General features: G+C 38.0%; 1 pseudogene; it reads left to right on the plus strand.

Moving 5' to 3' along the window:
• The first annotated feature begins 1,082 nt into the window (after positions 1 to 1,082).
• LOC143268029 (nuclear pore complex protein Nup54 pseudogene) lies at positions 1,083 to 1,708 on the plus strand (annotated as a pseudogene).
• The last annotated feature ends 14,927 nt before the right edge of the window (positions 1,709 to 16,635 follow it).

Genomic DNA, 16,635 nt, shown 5'->3' on the forward strand with positions numbered 1-16,635 from the left:
CTGGAAACCTGCTCCCCAGGGTGGATGGAATCTTTAAAAGTCAGGGTTTAGTACCAGGAAATCAGGTCGTGAGGACACATACCATTGTCCAGAAAGACTAATGCTGCCCTTGCAGAGGAAGTTATTTCTAGGGAGAGTGGGTTCTTACACAACCATGCTTGCACTTTGGTTTGGTCCCTTCTGTATGTGAGTATTTCCCTTTTACCTTCTTTGTCATATTGTGTAACAGCCAGAGATGCTTGCCAAGATACTGGTGTCATGTTGAACTTATAGCCACTAAAATTGTGAGCCTGTGAACATCTTCTTTTTTTAATGGAATACCCAGATTTAGGCATTTTGTTACACAACACAAAATGACCAACTATATACACCATCTTTTGTATATAGAAAAGTGAGAAAATTATTTGCATACAGAACAAAGAAAAAAACAATGCAAATAAAACACAGAGGAGCAGAGAGGGGACAGTATTTGGGTTAGCGGGTTCTTCTTGGTGGCCTTCCAGTTCCTGTCTATTCTGAACTTCCGGTCCTATGAAGGAGATTTATCTAAGCTAGCTCAAGCATCAGTTTCTTTCAACTAAACAATGTTTTCCTGTGATAAAGCTTATTTGCAAACACTGAGATGCCAGATTAATAGGGATAACAGATTCAGTATCAGAACTATGATGCTAAGCCAGAGGGAGACCCCTGTGGTATAGGTGGCGATTTCCTTCAGGACATGAATGCACCAAAAATTGCATAACAGTAGTACAGGCCAACCAATTATTTGCAGTCTCAACATGGCCAGTAATTCTGGATGCTTTCTCTGTCACTTTAGACAGAGCTTCAGACCCTACCTTAAGGGTGGTTCTGAAGGCGTTGAGAAAATATTTACTACTGTGCATTCCACTTTGGGATTTCCTGTCCTAGCAAACATTGGCTCTGTAAGACTTAGGAATTGTGCTCAGAATAAAGGTTTTGGCTTCGGTACTGTTTTGAGGCAGCAATGGGAACCAATATTGGTTTAAGGACTGGTTTTGGAACTAGATTGGTATTTGAAGTCTTCAGTTCACAACAGTGAATCATCAGTAGGTTATAGGTGTATGCCCAGTAGAAACGGCAGAGATAGGCTAGTGATTTTAGTTTTCCACGAGAAAGAAATAGATACTAGAAGCCAACAGCAGCAGTTGGTAGAATCGTTGCATACAGTTTTGGGAGGAAACCAGAATTATACTGTAAATGTGCAGGGTATTAAGATATTGCCAGATGATCAGGCAGAAGTTGTCATTTATGTTGTTGAGCATTCTCCAAATGGCACCTCAATCAGCTACAATGCAATGTGACCATTTTGAACAAGCCAATACGAAAGTTCAGTGCAGCAGCTTGGTGCAAGACTGTCTGTGACTAGAACAGAGGTGTCTCCTGCACACAGCAAACCACTTTACAGAATCTTCCCACCCCACTGATCTTGCCATTTAGGAACAACTCAAGGTGAATAACCCTGATTCTGAAAAATTAACTCCTGTATCAGTGATGGATTTCAAAGAACTTTGAAGATTGAAGGTTCAGGACCAGATGGCAAATCAGCATATAACTAAATTAAAATCTCATATCTGGAGATAGCAGTGAGCTACAAACAAATCAAATTATAACCATGGCCACAATCACACAATGCAAGAAGAAACTCAAGGATCGCCCCAACAGAGTCTTACAGGTTTGAATCAAATGAGAAAGTTAAAGGATGGCTGAGCTATCCAGCCTAGAAAACCCTTGTGCATTCTGCTAGATTTGGTTCAGTGTGAACAAAATGCACTCAGTTCAGGGCCTCACTAAATGAACCAGTGTCTCCATCAGATGGGGAATCGTGTTGAAGCAGTCAAATGTGAAGAAAGATCACATAGATGTAGATCCATGGAGGAGAATCAGGCATAGTTTGAGACAAGAGGAAGGCCCTCACCACTTGCTAGCATCGTAAAAAGATGTCTACAATGTAAACCCAGGGGAACCTGTATCAGTGAAGCCACTATTAGCAGGGATGGGGTCATTAGTTAAGATTTACAAATTTGTTTGGCAAGCATGTAAAATGCATCATCTACCTATATCAGGCCTTCCTGAGTTGACCACAGCAAGAAAACAAAGTAAGTCTTCTACTCTGGCTGGGAATTTTGAGGTTACTGACAAATTTCTATTTATTACATCTGAAATAATCATGTCAGAGCTTTTCAAAGATAACCATTCAAAATTTTACCTCTTCAAATTGCATTTACTTTAAAGAGAGATAGGAAATTACAAAAGCATGTGTAGTGTTACAACAGCAGTTAAACATAATCGCAGTGTTAGTGGTTTGACAGAAGACCTATGATGTTATGTCGCTGAACTGTTTCCCAATAAAACTTTTCCTAATAATTTAAATTTCATAAAGGAATATATTCCCAGTGTGAAAAAAGTACTGTATAGAAAATGAAAGATACGTATGTCAAGGCTTACTCTCCTCTGATGCCAAGTCTCAGAACTAAATTCGTGTTAACTGTTGTTAACATATCCTTCTGAATATTTTGTATATGTATTTATCAAATACTGTTATTAATAGGCATATCTACCTATCCATCCATCCTATTTCAATAAGACTATGACATCTCTTGTTTATCCCTCTCCAGGCATGGGAAACATCTGTTCCAGCCTTTCCTATATAAATATTTCAGATTCTGAGGCCAGACACCAACTGCTTTTTTATTTTTTTCTTGGTTCTACTAGTTTATTGTTGATGAATCCACTTAAATATTAAAAAAATATTTTCCCTTTTTCACAACACACACAAATATAGTCTATGAATGAAATGGTATAATCAAAATGCAAGACACCTTGATATTATAATTGAATATGGATCAGGTCTGCATCAAATCCCGCCCACCATCTGTGTAACCAGGTCACTGACTCATCCAAGCAGTCTTGCACTAATTTTGACATTCAGTTGATTATTCTCAGATAATTGGTATGATAGTTGTGTGAAGTGAGATGTCATTTCAGTTGACTCATTGTCTTTATTTTAAATTTATATACCTAGAAGCACAGGTTTCTTATCTAAGAAGACGTGACTACTCAAAGCCAAATTTGAATGGGAGACTTTTTTTTTTCTAGAGATGATCTACATCTCTCCATATTCCCCCAACAATGGTGGCCACCTCAATTTTTCACTGAGTGCCAACCTCAGAATGTTAGGAATCCTAAGGAAATCTCTTTCTTTTTTTTTTTTTTTTTTTTTTTTTTTTTTTTTTTGGTTTTTCGAGACAGGGTTTCTCTGCGTAGTTTTGCGCCTTTCCTGGAGCTCACTTGGTAGCCCAGGCTGGCCTCGAACTCACAGCGATCCGCCTGGCTCTGCCTCCCGAGTGCTGGGATTAAAGGCGTGCGCCACCACCGCCCGGCAGGAAATCTCTTTCTTAGTAGAATAATTTACAAGGCATTTTAAAGGTTTGCTATTTCTAGAATATTCAAATAGAGAGTCTATCTCCTAATGGATTTTCTAATCATCAGTGTGTGTGGTATATACATGCATATGTGTATGTTTGTGTGTATATACACATATGTACTGGTGACATAGGTTGTGATATCTTCTTTAATAACTGTGCACTTTTATTTTTTGAGACAGATTTTTTTTTTAACTAAAATCTTATGCTTCAACTAGGCTGGCTAGCCAGCAAGCTTTGGGGATCCTCTTGTCTCTGTCTCCCTGTGATGGTGTGACAGATGCTTATGGTCACATCTGATGTTATACATAGGTGCTATGAACTTGGGCTCATACTTGTGTGATAAGCATTTTACTTGATGAATCATTGTCCTAGTTAGGGTTTCTACTGCTATGAAGAGACACCATGACTGTGGCAACTCTTATAAGAAAAATATTTAATTGGGTGGCTTACAGTTCAGAGGTTTAATCCATTATCGTCATGGTGGGACATGGTGGCGTGCAGGCAGACATGGTGCTGGAGAAGCTGAGAGTTCTACATCTTGATCCTCAGGCAACAGGAAATGAACTGTGACACCTGGTATAGCTTGAACATAGGAGACCTGAAAACCTACCCCCACTGAGAGAGACTTCCTCCAACAAGGCCACACCTACTGCACCTCCTAATAGAGCCACTCCCTATAGAGGCCTTTTCTTTCAAACCACCACACAGCCTCTCCAATTATTTTTGAATTTATTTCTAATAAAATGAAACACATATATAAGAACTATAAAACTTTATTTTTAAACTCAAAACAATAAACAGTTCTTCACCTACTATCTGGAGTCAAGCAACAATATATGATGGAACTTGAACATCTGCAGATTTTGGTATATGCTGAGAGTCCAAGAAACAGTCCTGTGGGGATACCAGTAATGACTGCATGAATAAAATATTTGATACAGTTAAAAAAAAAAGACACAGGACATGACCAGCACTTCAGAGGCACCTAGCCAAATGCATCCATTTACTGTCTTCTTAAATTGTATCCTTACTGTTCATTTCTTTTGTTTTATAGCATTGTCAATATGAGGCATGTCTTCAAGCATTGTTGTATTGTTTAGTATTCCCAAATTTTAAACTTTCAATGAACTGAATAATGCTGTTTGAATTTGTGACTTCGGCAACATGAGTTTTACAATTCATTCAAGTTGATCAGTTTAGGGTGAATTAGTTCCTTTCATTGATGAAGAACGTTTCATTATGTGAATGCCATACAATCAATGAACATTTGGGTTTCCTCCAGCTTTGCCATTATTGACAACACTCAGGAAATCCTTAGATATTTCCTTAGTGCAGGGATTGTTTTGTTCATCTCAGGACTTTTAAGTTAGAATACAAACGAAATCTGCACGTAGCAGCCTCTGACAAATGCTCGAGTGAATTAATTTCAACAGTTTGGAAGAACCTATAAAGTCTAGTTGAGTATTTTCTAGAAAATATGTGCTAAACATCACATCTGAAGAACATATTTGTGGGTGCAATGCAAGGTAGAGATTTAGTGATTGTTTAAGTTGACTTACACATTCTTAAAGGAACTAATTCCTTCTTGAAGAAAACATGACACAGCTGGGAAGAGATAACTCACTGTCATTACGTGTGTCCTTGCTAGACCACCAAGCAAAAGCACATTTACCCAGCTAAGCCCTTAACAAACCTTCTGGGGCAATGACAGATAGAGACAAGTACAGTAAGTCAAATATTTGTTCAGCTGACTTTTCCTGTCAGGGTTGTCTCTCTCTATATGGGTGGCAGTTAATTTGCCTTCAAGTTTCTTTTGGGTCCTTTTATCATCATCTATGGCATTCCAATTCCAGAGCATCTGTTACATGCTTATTCACTGTATTGCAAATAGAGTCAAGGCTGCCAAGTGGATTGAAGAAGGCATATTAAGTCCATATCTTGTGTTATTGATGAATGTCTTGATTTATATAATGTACAAAAGCCTAGAAGATAGAAGCACATGAATAACTATAGTAATATCCCTGCAGGCATTTAGAGCTCCAAGGAAGCAGAATTTGTTTACCAGTTTTCCTCTGGCAGAAAATGTTAAGAAGCTAGTGCTTTCTGCCTTGTGATGAGGCTTGTCTGTGTTCTCATCCGTTATTGTACACCTTGGTGGATTTCTTGATAGCAGTGACCTGTCTGATCTTTCTCACTTCTCAGCAGGATTTTTTCCAAAAGTTTTTTTAAAATTTATGAATATTCATATTTTTTGTTGCACAATACTCATTGAACACTGCATGTGTAGTATGGGTATTCTAATTTATAGGTTGAGTGTAAAAACTGCTCCCAGCAGTGAGCCATACTTCTAAATATTACATTGGAAATCACCAATCTTCATTAAGGGGTTAGCAAGAAATCCAAACTTCCTGATGCTCACACTCTTTCTTCCTGAATTCTACAGGCTAGTTGTTTTGTTTCTACCTTGTTACTTGTTTTATCATTTTTATATTTCTTACACTTAAAATGTTTAAAGCAATGCTTCTGTTTAAAAGTTCATTAAAGCCAACATGCTGTGACGGTTAGCACAAAAGTAATAGCACTTTTCTTGCTAGAACAGTGTCTGAGTGAGCTGTTTCTCCCATATTTTCTCCTTCTTTATATCTATCAGCTAAGGCATTAAAAGCACCATATTATCTAACAAGAAATGTTTTCTTTAAAATATTTCTCTCACTAGCATTTTATGGGTGAGAATGTATCTCAGTATTAGAGTACTTGACTAGCATATGCAAAGCACTGGGTTTGACCTCCAGCATTGAAAGTAAAATCTAGTAACATTTCAAGGTACAAAAAGGAGAGGCATATGAGAATGATCCTTGAAGGCTGAGTCTTTGGATTCACTTCCGATAACAGTACCAAAACAAATACAAGTTACTCAATCAAATGTCAATTTCAGATGTATAGTAAGTACAATAGTTGTTTATGCAAGTCTGTCGTCATGCAACATTTGGGTCGAGCTTATACTAAATTATTCACTGTTTATCTGACATTCACATCTAACTGGCATCTTATAAAATAGATTACTAAATCTGGCTGTCGTTGTCCTTGAGATGGAGGACTTCCAAGTGCCTGTGTACACTGGTTACTTCCTCCAATACAATGTGGCTTCCATACTGCTGTATTGAGGCCTTACTTAAAGTGGATTATGATAATCACTAAGGGTAGCTGGTGTCTGATAATGGTTCTTTAGGCCCATATGTGTACTTTTTGGTAAAATCTGATTCTAGCCAAAATACATGCTGAGTTAGTTTAGTAAAATATACCAGATCATCCTTGACTCATCTGGCTTCTTCATCCTCCACCATCCCATGCATTGGCTATTGATCTACCTCCAAGTCCATATTCAGCCAGAATCCTTGTAGGCTTGTTTGGTCAGAACCCTGCTTTATCCCTGATGCTTCCTTGTCATTTTTACACCACAGAACTTACTCTGTTCTCTGGCTGTAAATTTTCTTTTTGTCTGAGATTGTTCAAAGTAGAGCTCAAGTTCTTTTCCTCACTGCAAGACTCCCCAGCAGTGATCATTTACAGCTACATGACGGCTTTGAATGAAATCTTATTTTCCATGTTTTACCACTGAAGAAGTTCTTAACATTTTTGTACAAAAAGCCTGAAAAATGGATTTTAAATAGTTTTGTCTCAGTAGATTTTTTATAGAACATACTTGTCCAGTGATTATTCCAGGATTTCTAAGGATTGTCCTTTTCCCCAGCACCCTCTACAGTAGTCTATTAGACAACAATATCCCAGGGTAAAAGTGTTCTGAGGCTGACTAATCTAGCTCTTTAAGCTTATGTCCATCTTTCAGGAAGATGTAGGACTGTCTGTGGCAAGACTGATTAGACCTGGCTGGCCTCCACCATACAGAGCCCCTTTCTCTCCACAGCCACGCTTCTAGCTTCTAGCCTTTCATGGCCTCACCACAACTTTATTTCTGTGGAGCTACCTCAATCTTCCCTGACAAGCTTCAATAACTTTGAGTCTTGGGGGAAAGTAGTTAAAGGTCTTTTACTGTTACCAAGACATCATACAGTTGTTCATGTTATGCAAGTATGGTTAACTGAAGTGCTCTCACAGATACAGACAATAATAGAACTTTCTGTAGAAAAGTGAAGGAGGGAAGGGGAGGAGAAGAAGAGGAGGAGAAAGAGAGAGAGTTTTGCTCATAAAATCAAAGGAAGGGAAAAGGAAAATACATTTGAAGTCCCATGTCAATGGAAAATAATCAGCACTGAGCTCCAAACCCAGTGATGACCCTATTAATAAAATGTTTTCAGCTTTCTAAACATCTTTTTATGTGTACTTCATGTGTGTATATTTTTTTCCTATGGGAGCATACATGTACCTATATATGCAAATAACTTTATAGATGTATGAAAACACTATTTTCAAATCAATCTCTTGTTACTTGGTGGCACATGTATCCATACTATTGTACTTCTAAAATATCACTTTTGTGGTTATAGAATGTTTTTATGAACATAGTTGAGCATGTGTCCTTGTGGTATGATTGAGCATTCCTTGGGTATATATGCCCAAGAGTGGTATAGCTGGGTCTTGAGGAAGTTTGATTCCCAATTTTCTGAGAAACCACCATACTGATTTCCAAAGTGGCTGTACAAGTTTGCACTCTCACCAACAGTGGAGGAGTGTTCCCCTTGCTCCATATCCTCTCCAACATAAGCTGTCTTCAGTGTTTTTGATCTTAGTCATTCCGACAGGTGTAAGATGGTATCTCAGAGTTGTTTTAATTTGCATTTCCCTGATGACTAAGAATGTTGAACAATTCCTTAAATGTCTTTTGGCCATTTGAGATTCTTCTGTTGAGAATTCTGTTTAGCTCTGTAGTCCATTTTTTAATTGGATTGTTAGGTATTTTGATGTCTAGTTTCTTGAGTTCTTTATATATTTTGGAGATTAGCCCTCTGTCAGATGTGGAGTTGGTGAATATCTTTTCCCATTCTGTAGGCTGTCATTTTGTCTTATTGACCATGTCCTTTGCCCTACAAAAGCTTCTCAGTTTCAAGAGGTCCCATTTATTAATTGTTGCTCTCAGTGTCTGTGCTACTGGTATTTTATTTAGGAAGTGGTCTCCTGTGCCAATGCATTCAAGACTACTTCCTACTTTCTCTTCTGCCAATTTCAGTGTAACTGGGTTTATGTTGAGGTCTTTGATCCACTTGGAATTGAGTTTTGTGCATGGCAACAGATATGGATCTATTTGCAATCTTCTACATGTTGATATTCAGTTATGTCAGCACCATTTGTTGAAGACACTTTCTTTTTTCCATTGTGCACATGCTCAACTATGTTCATAGCAGCATCATTCATAATAGCCAGAACTTGGAAACAACCTAGATGCCTCTCAACTGAAGAATGCATAAAGAAAATGTGTATGTACACAATGGAGTACTACTCAGCAGAGAAAAACAATGACATCATGAAATTTTCAGGATGGAGCTAGAAATTTTCTTCCTGAGTGAGGTAACCCAGGCTCAGAAAGACAAACAAGCTATGTACTCACTCATAAGTGGATACTAGATGTAAAGCAAAGGATAACCAGACTGCAACCCACAGCTCCAGGGAGATTAGCTAGCAGGAAGGACCCTAGGAAGGACACATGGATTGCCCAGAGAAGGAGAAATAGATGAGATCTACATGAGCAAACTGGGGGTGAGGGAGGATAATGGAGGGCAAGAGATGGGGGATGAGAACATAGGAGAAGGGGAGGTTCAAGCTGGAACAGGGAGAGAGTAGGAGAACAAGGAAAGACATACGATGATAAATGAAGACATCATGGGAATAGGGAGAAGCAGAGTGCTAGGGAGGTTCTCAGGAATCCACAAGGATGACTCCACCATAGACTACTGGCAATAGCCCAGAGTGTGCCTGAACTGGGCTACTCTGGTGATCAGATGGCTGAATATCCTGTCATCATAGAGTCCTCATCCAATGACTGATGAAAGCAGATGCAGAGATCCACGACAGGGTTCCAGGCAGAGTTCCAGGAGTCCAATTGATGAGAAAGAGAAGGGATTCTATGAGCAAGAGATATCGAGACCATGATTGGAAAAAGCACAGGGACAAATAGCCAAACTAGTGGAAACACATGAACTGTGATCCAATAGCTGAGGAGCCCCCATGGTACTGGACGAGGCCCTCTGGATAGTCAAGACAGTTGTTTAGCTTGAATTGTTTAGGGGGCCCCAAGGTGTTGGGATCAGGATCCATCTCTGGTGCATGATCTGGCTTTTTGGAGCCTAGTGCTTATGGTGGGACACTTTGCTCCGCCTTGGTGCAGGGTGGAGGGGCTTTGGCCTGCCTCAACTGAAGGCACCAAGCTCTGCTGACTCCCCACGGGAGACTTTGCCTTGGAGGAGGTGGGAATGGGAGGTGGGTTGGAAGGGAAGGCTGGCGTAGGAGGAGGGAGGAGGGAGGAGAAGGGACTCTGATCCTGGTATGTAAAATAAATAGAAAATCTCTTAATAATAATAATAAAAAGAATGTTTCTAGCTTTAATGTTTAATAATTACATCATGCCTTTAAGTTCTTTTCTTTTTTTTTTTAGTTACTTTTAGTTGATATCTTGTAGTTAAATTTTGCCTATGTCTCTTTTCCTTAGGGTAATTTATCAGTAAGAGAATTTCAATAAAGAGTATTTTATACACATACATACATACATATGTATGTATATATAATTTTCGTTGAAATGTTTTTAGATTTATAGAATTGCAATGGTAATACAAATTTTCTAACTCTAGTTTCCTGATTTTTCTCTGAGTTATCTTCATCTAATTTTCCCTGAAGTTAGCATCTTATCATAATCTTGGCATATTTACTGGTATTAAGAAAATGTTAATTCTGCTAATTGAGTTACAGTACTAATGCTCTTTCTCTGTTCCAGATCCAATTCATAAAATATGTTGTATTTAATTCCCATATCTCCTGAAGCTTTTCCAAATTTCTTCATGATTTGACACTTTTGAACAGTACCTGTTAGTTAGATGCCCCACAATTGGGCTCTTGCTAAGCCTTGTCCTTGATAAGACTCGAAAAGTGATTGTGTATCTAAAATGGTTTTGGTGTATATACTGAAAGTCCTCTTGCCCAGTATTAGTTACAGACTATATAAAAGAAAATTAAAACAGAATATCTTTCCTTTGAATGTTTTATATTTATTTTTAATTATGTTTGTGTATGTGTATCTATATGAATCCGTGTCACATGTGTGCTGGTGTTAATGGAGACCAGAAGAAAGTCTCCTAGAGCTGGAGTGTAAGGCAGTTGAACTATACAATATGGGTGTTTGGAACTGAACTTGGGTGTTGGCAAGAATATTAAATGCTTTTAAGATCTGAGCCATCTTTCCAGCCCCCAAACAGAATACCTTTAAAAATGATAACACTTTTAAATAATATATACTTCATATTTTATTTGCTTTATAGATCTTTACTCACCAATATTTTAATGTTGGTCAGGATTTCATTTCTGTAATTTTTTGCTATTAGAGAATTCTCCAGATAGGGGTTCTTTCATAATGAGTGCTATAGTGAATTAATTCTTTATGAGACTTGTTTCAATTTTTAAATGGAGACAGAACTTAAAGCACTTAAAAAGCAACTTTTCAAGGTCAAAACATCTGATTTATTAGCATCTTTCCTTCTTTTATCTCTTTATTCTAAAAAAATACATATTTATTGAGTCTTTTCAAAGCATTTTGTTTCCATTGAGTAAAACAATCACTTTTCATCTCTTTAATTATATAATAACCAAAGAACCATTTCAACAGTGTTTACCACTAGAGTGACTAAGTGTAGGAAAAGTCTAACTGACATGGCAGAGCCAGCCTTTTGTTACTCACCACTGAGCTACCTAGCAGAGTCTGAGATAGTAATCACAGGTTTAGGTATTCATCGTGCTGAGGGGCCTTTGCAGAGAAATATGAGTGCTGCTTGCATTCCCAATCTCCATTGCCATAGGCTTCATCACTCTGGTTGTTCAATTTGCAGTCTGACTATACCAAATAGAAATAATCTATGCAGAGAGCAGAAAATTATAACAGGATGCCTAGCAAGATCGAAGGTTCTTACTATCATCTTATGAGCCATTTGTCTTTCTCTCTTTTTAAAATGATCTTAATGCATCATTTACAATTAGTAACAAAATTCTCTGTCCTGCCTTTATTTGGAAGTTTCTATATCCCGACCTCCTTTGGAATATCTGGGAACAGTTGGTGCATTAACAGCTCTATTAAAAACCTAGGGCTGAGCCGGGCGGTGGTGGCGCACGCCTTTAATCCCAGCACTCGGGAGGCAGAGCCAGGCGGATCTCTGTGAGTTCGAGGCCAGCCTGGGCTACCAAGTGAGCTCCAGGAAAGGTGCAAAGCTACACAGAGAAACCCTGTCTCGAAAAACCAAAAAAAAAAAAAAAAAAAAAAAAAAAAGAAAAAAGAAAGAAAGGGCCCATTGACAAGTAGATAGAAGCCTGGGAGTAGAAGCAACTTGTACAAATACGCTGTGCTATTTGTACTTATTTAACCAGTCAGCTCTGTTCCCTGTTTCTGCATATACTGCTGCTTTTCCCTTTGTTGGCCTTCTTACTTCTGTAATGCAGAAGAATGTGGCCTTCAGCTGACTCTTCCTTTTGTAGGACTTCCCCCAGGCTTCTGTGTGCCTACCTCTGTTACCCTCCTCCAAGTCTTTGCTCAGACTACCCAGTTAAAATTGACACTGACTGCATTATCATAAATATTGTTTAATTCTACCTCCTATTCCAAGAAAGAACACTCCACACTGTAGATAGGGTCTTTTCTGTTGTGTTGTGAAATAGCCAACATTCTAGGATAGTTGTTAAAAGGATAAGTGAATTTTAAGAGGTCTATAAACATGCAGATGATAGATTAAAAAAAAAAAAAACGGAAATCACCACCAGGGCATCTGTCTGAGACAGTGAAAGTGTTTGAAGTCATGGCTGCTCCCTTTGTTGGCCATCATACAGAAGTGACTTTGGACCATCAGATTACATAGGTCCACCTCGAAGATCTCTTTAAGTGGCCTGCTTTGCTCATCTAAACATTTGTGGGTGTTCATAACTAGCATTCCATGGACTAGAGACTTCCATTGTCTGTAGCTAAGTGTACGTTTTAATTCCACAAGGAATTTCTAAGATAAAATTCTTGACTGTTCAAATCCTGGTTATCTGGATCCTATGTGCCTCAGTCCTGAGAATGTTTATCTTTATGGATTATTTCCCATGCCCTCTTTTAGAGCCTCTTAACCTGATCATTTGACCTTTGAAACACTTTGAGATAGTAAAAGAAGCTACTGTAGGCAGAGTTGTTTGTTCATCATTTTCTTTCAATTCCCTGAGACTATGAGAGTTTGATTGAAGACATTTTGTCTGGCAAGATGGCTCAGAGGCTAAAACCTCTTGTGTACAACCACGACCTCCAGATTTAATCTCTGGCACCCACATAAAAAGACTATGGCTAGATTCAGTGGCACAGTCTATAAACCCAATCCCAGTACTCCTACAGCAAAATGGGGATGGAGACAGAAGAATCAGCTGGATGCTTATATATGCAGTATAGTGGCAGAACTCACAATAGATGCTACCTCAAAAACATGGTGTAAAGTGTGAACTGACTCGCCCCAAAGTTATCCTTTGTCTTTTACATGTATGCCACGGCACCCCACCTGCATTTCTCTGTTTCTCTCTCCTTCTGTCTCTGTCTCGATCACACATGTGTGCATACATGATAATTAAACAAATAAATAAAAATTTAAATGTTTTGAGAAAGGTTTAAAGATGCTTTGTTTCAGAGAATATTAACAATTCCATGCTCCTCTTCTACTTACAAAGTTTTGTCCCTATAACTATAACAAGAAAAAGACAGCTCATCAAACAACTAATCGCCCCCATTGAGCTCCTAAGAAAACTGACAGACCCATTTGAACAAGGAATGAGGCACATGGACTGTTTATGTTTGGTGGAGTATAAGGGAAGAAGGAAGGAAACAGCCAAAATTTCAACAAAATCTTAATGACTAAGTGCAGATCAGCATATCAATTTATAATAACCCAAACCCCTTCACACAAGAAGTTCAGTGTCCTTTACAAAGTTTTCTCCATGGTTTATGTTGGATGATAAGAAAGAAAGAAAGACGGAGGGCAAGAGACTAAATGGGCTACAGAAACAAAGGAAGATTTGGTTGCCATGGGAATAGAGTCAGGAATGCCAAGAAGGCTCTGCCTCCAAGGCCCAGGTACACAGAATTAGCTAACTATTGGGTTAGAGTGGGAGAACAAAGAATTACACCAATGCGTGGCATAAGTCCAATACCAAATAATGAATAATTAAAGTCTACTGGCTGAGGGAGAAGGCAGTGCTTGAAGAGATGTACCCTCTGAGGCATCTGCTTTTAGGAACTGATGATACCTCTGGGTGGAGCAAGGACACATTAAGAACAGACTCATCACTAGAGAAATAGGAAGATTGGTGCTCTGAGACAATGATGGCAACACCAAAGCCCAAACAGGGCTTCCTGGATTGAGTGCAGAGCTGAGAAAGCACACCTGATGGAGTACTATTTCATGCTTTCCAGTCGTATTGCTTGATCAATTCTTTCCAAAATGAGTGTTTCAGTGTGTGAGTTTTTGGAAAACCAACTGTGAAAAGCTAGGATTTTAAGACCAACTGTGAATTTGATTTTGTTTTCTGTCTACAATGCCTATAGGAGGGAGGAATCTAATTTGGGGAGTCCAATGGCTGTATTGTGGTTTGATTTTGCATCTACCTTCTAGTTCTTGCACCAGTGTTCATGCTATTGCAGCAGACTAGAGGCTATGGAAGGAGAGAATTATAAGAAAATTCATTTATCATTGTTTGCAGTGGGATCATTTTTTTTTCCAAATATTACATACTGGAAAACATGCACAGGCAATTTGGCTTTATGAAACTTCTCCTCAGAAATCAATATGACATAGGTGATGTTAAATGTTAAGGTTATTTTTTTAAAAACAACACTTCCCTAGATTCTCCAGTGCATTCTCTATAAATTCTGTAAACACTCACAGGAGGCTATGAAATAGTTGCTGTGATGATTCATTTTTCAAGGTGAAATTCATTTATACTGCTTTCGTCCTACAGGGCTAACTACTTTATATTTGCATGCAAACATAAGAGCACAGTTAGGAAACACAAACTCAAAGATGTTGATTACAATATAATTTCCATTACTTCATATAGGAGTTGCCCAAGATTGCAGCTCTAAATTTAAATGCAGCACATATTCAAAAGCAAAAGAGACAGTCAACATTTACTCAGACCGTTCTGAAGTTCAGCTGGAAGTATGTTGCTTACTGAATCCAACATGGAACTCAAGATTACTCTGAAGACACACAGATGCAATTTTTTTTCAGCAAAAAAAGCAGCAACCTTCTCAAACAACTGTTTGCTGAAGAAACATTGAGTTACAAGCAAATTACAATATGATTTATTTGCAAATTATAACATGTTATATGAAAGTAGAGAAATGATCTCTATCTTAGATAAATTTCCCTCACATTCTATATGAGCTGGAAAAGAGTTAGCATGAGCAATATTTTTGGAGGTGGTGGTTATTCTAAAAATAAATCCAATTGCTACCTAGATTAGAGCTTTGGTGCAAGAATCTGTTGATTTTTCCGGAGACTTGGTGCATTGCAAGAAGAAAGCAAGCCCACAGCATTAATCCTCCTCACCTGACTTTCCACAAGAATGGCTTTCATCAGGTAATAATTAGGGGAGCCACACACTCTGTTTTTTTATGGCCTCCTTTTGGTGTTATTTTTTTAAAAGAATGTATATATACAGATATCATCCGTGTGTGTGTGTGTGTGTGTGTGTGTGTGTGTGTGTGTGTGTGTGTGAATATGTATAAAGAGAAGCAATCTAAATTGGAATAAATAAATGTTTATATAAAGTATCAGATATGATGCAACATAAACACACTTACATGCAGTGTAAATACTTCTACACTTAGAAAAGGGGAGAGGTGATTGTGTATTTAAAGACTTTTGTAACTGAAAAATAATGAGTGCAAAGAACAAAGGGAAAAGAGTTATCAACATCTCTATACTTAGAGACATAATTGTTTATAAATTTTCATCTTAGTTTTAGAGGAGGTGTTTAACTGGTCCACTATAGAACCCGAAGTTACTTACAGAAACCTCTGTTACACACATATGGGCTTTATAGATGAGTCCCTTGGCTAATTAAATCAATTGATGATACCGTATGCATCTTTGAATGGGACAAGTCTTTTCAAAGCTCTCTCATTCCTTTCAAACTGTAGGTACTTATGGTTCCTCTCCAGTTTCAGTGTCCCCTGTCTCAACCTTGAGACTTTTCTCAACCATCATTCTTCCTTCGTAATTCTTCTTGCTTAGATTCAGGATGTTCTGGCTGGTGTATGATAAAGTAGAAAGGACATGAACTTTTGGTCCCAACAGACACGAATTTTAATCTAGTTAAGCCCTTCACAAACTTTCTAAACAGAGCAAATTAGTTAACACCTAGAAACTTCCGTTTATTCTTCTGTGGAAAAAAAAAAAAGATACGGTAATACTATCATAGAGACAGTGTGAAAATCAAACATGCCAATGTCTAGGCAGGTCTAGTATATAATAATACATGCCCAATATACCACCAGATATAACTTACTGTCTTTGGATAATGCCGCTTATAAATCCCTAATTAATCCAAAATTATAGGAAGCATTGGCATCTGGTTCTCGGATCATTTTCCTCCTCAGTGCCTGACACTGAGCATTCAATGTGGTGTCATTGTTACCTCTTTGATAGTGTTATATGTATTCCTGTACTTATTTTCTACAGTTTTGTTAAAGACTGTTGAGACTACATTTATGATAGACATGTAATTTTCTTTTTTAGAATGGACATGTCTTTTTTGAGTATTGAAATAATAATGGTCTTACAGATGAGCTAGGAAGTTTCCTATATCTGTGATACGAAAGACTGTGAACAGCACTGGTATGAGTTATTCAATGGTTGATAAAATTCATTACCTGAGCCACCTGGGATCAATATTTGATGTGTAGGAAGTTTGTAACTAAATTTTCCGTTTGTATATAATCCTTCAGATTTTCCTG

This window comes from Peromyscus maniculatus, chromosome 12, assembly GCF_049852395.1.
Source record: "Peromyscus maniculatus bairdii isolate BWxNUB_F1_BW_parent chromosome 12, HU_Pman_BW_mat_3.1, whole genome shotgun sequence".
Lineage (NCBI taxonomy): Eukaryota > Metazoa > Chordata > Mammalia > Rodentia > Cricetidae > Peromyscus > Peromyscus maniculatus.